This window comes from Tinamus guttatus, unplaced genomic scaffold (genome assembly GCF_059628265.1).
Source record: "Tinamus guttatus ecotype Peru unplaced genomic scaffold, ASM5962826v1 Tinamus_guttatus_pri_ptg000549l, whole genome shotgun sequence".
NCBI classification, from domain to species: domain Eukaryota; kingdom Metazoa; phylum Chordata; class Aves; order Tinamiformes; family Tinamidae; genus Tinamus; species Tinamus guttatus.
The window spans coordinates 610,991-613,445 of NW_028289083.1; positions in this window are offsets into that span (position 1 = coordinate 610,991).

Genomic DNA, 2,455 nt, shown 5'->3' on the forward strand with positions numbered 1-2,455 from the left:
TTTCAGAATGGCAGCTTCAAGCAGGAATAAACATCATCTTCCAACAAGCTGGTCAAGTCTAAAATAAAAACAAAAATAACCTTTGAAATCCCAGAGCTAGTCCTTCACAAACATCAGTTTTTTGTTCCATCTCCTTCCTTTTCTCTAATACTTCCCTCAGGCCCATTAACTTTTTTAGTTTCTTTGGCTAGCAAACTTCATTCACTGTCCCAACCACTCCTTGATACATACTTTTTCAGTGAGGCATTTCAAAGATAACCTCAAGAATCACACACATGTAAAATTCAATTGTATGCAGATCTCCTTCAGGGCTATTTGAGGCCAGAACAGAATAAACATGGCAAGGTACTCTTCTAAAAGAGTGCTCTCCAGCTTGGAATAAAGGTCATACTCACAAAGTGTCCTAAATACCATGAATGCAAATTTCCCCTTCTATGGACTAGGGCTTAAGGAGAAAGGAGAATCTGCTGCCCTTTCTTTCCTCCCTCCTCACTCTGCATATTACTGCTTCTCAAAGCTATGAGAAGCCCGAGACAGTGCAGAACTAGACTTGGTCATCCAAGACATTGAATCCAGTGTGTTAAATTACGGTTTGAGGAGGGAAAAAAAGACCAAAAACTAACAGTCATTTCTCTAATTTATCTGGATTTTTGTAGATGTAAATGTTGACCTTATGGTAAAAATCATTTGGAATATAAGCTACAAAAGATGTTAATGTGTTCTTTGAAGATCAGTGGGTTATATGTTTTTCAGAGTGAAGTTCCACTGTGCAGGAGGATCTGGGGAACACACTCAGTTCCACCCACACATTGACCAACATCAGGCTTTATTGTCAACAGGAAAGCTGCAGCCTAAAGCCCAGCCAGGCTCTGATGTGTCACTCCCCAAATACACGAAAGGCTTGTACCCTCCCAAAGACCATAACCGTCATGCAGCACTGGCCCCTATTACACTGACAAACAGCAGAGGCAGTGACTTTTTCACATAACAATACAGCTGAGCAAGTATCTCCTATAGAAGTTTTCTAAGCTGCTACTTCTAAAAGAAGACTTAAGTCAAAAGGCTCCTGACCTTGTCTTAGAAGTTTTTTCCAAAGCTAGACATATATCATGGTGAAAATAAAAGACTTCGTCTAAAAGCCTCCTTAATTTTAAAGATGTCTTCCTTGAATAATTCTTCTGCATCACTAGGAAGATGCTTCATCATCCCTACAGTTAAACTCTGCCTTACTTGCTTTCAAAATGCCTCCCTAATCACCGTGCTGGGAATGCCCCCAATATTTTTCTATCCACCACCAATCTGTTGGCACTGTGCTAGGACAAATTTATCAGCTCTACTTGGATAATCCAGAACTGTTTACAAAGGGGCTGCTTCTCTCTTGTTCTGCAATATCAAACTGAGGAAAAGGCCCCATCAACATGGGGCTGACAGAGAAGCTAAATAAAAGCTGATGTTACCACTGGTAGACGAAAAGATACTTAACAAAACAAAACAGAGTAAATAGCTTTAGTAATTGTTTCACCTACATCATGTTTCCAAGGCAGCTGACAACTCATTAAAATACATACTAATTCATCTAAGACATGCTACCACAAATACATTAAGACCTTCTTTTTTACACTTTCTTAGGCAGTAATATCCATGTAATTTGTTAAAGATGAGGTGTCAAGGTTAACAAGTCATGTTGAGGTCAAGATGGATTAAGAATCTGCCAGCATTTAAAATATAACCATCTCAAGACCAAAAGGCATCACTGCATTTTGGCATGTCTCAGGGAATTCATATCGTGTTACTAACGAGGATCTTTGGCATCAGAACCAGGTTTCAAGTTTGCTCACAAGCCTTTAACTTTGGATGTGAAACCCACTTGCATATACTTGGGAACTGCATGAACAAAATGACTGATTTCCACTTGATATATACAAGTAAATTATAATTGTTTGTGAAGAACTTAGGTAGTCAAAATACTTCAGAACTTCAAAGCCCATTTCTGGTTTGCAGGAAAGCCCATAACCAGAATCTTAAGTTTCACATCAAAATTAGTTGACAGTTAACAGGAGCCAAGGAAAGGATACAAGAAGGATCAAGCACTGGTAGCAGTTAAAGCAAAGCAAATTGTGCATTGTGAAATTCATTTAATCTCAAATCTCTCACCTTTTCAACACATTTCTATACAGGACTTTGCAAAACCCGTCTGATTATGTAAAAGACCAAGTTACTGAGGCATACTTGGCAAGTGTGTGTATATTTGTGTGCTTCAAGAAAAACTTCTGTATAAACACTACTGAGTTTACCGAGTAATCCCTCTACCATGGAAGTCTTAAGGATAAAATTATAACAACTGTAATTTAGAATAACAATTTATAATAAAATCATAACAATTACAAGAAAATTCTCATAAATGATTGTAAGAACAGTTTTAGCTTTCATTTCAAAGTGAGACAGTCAGCAAAGG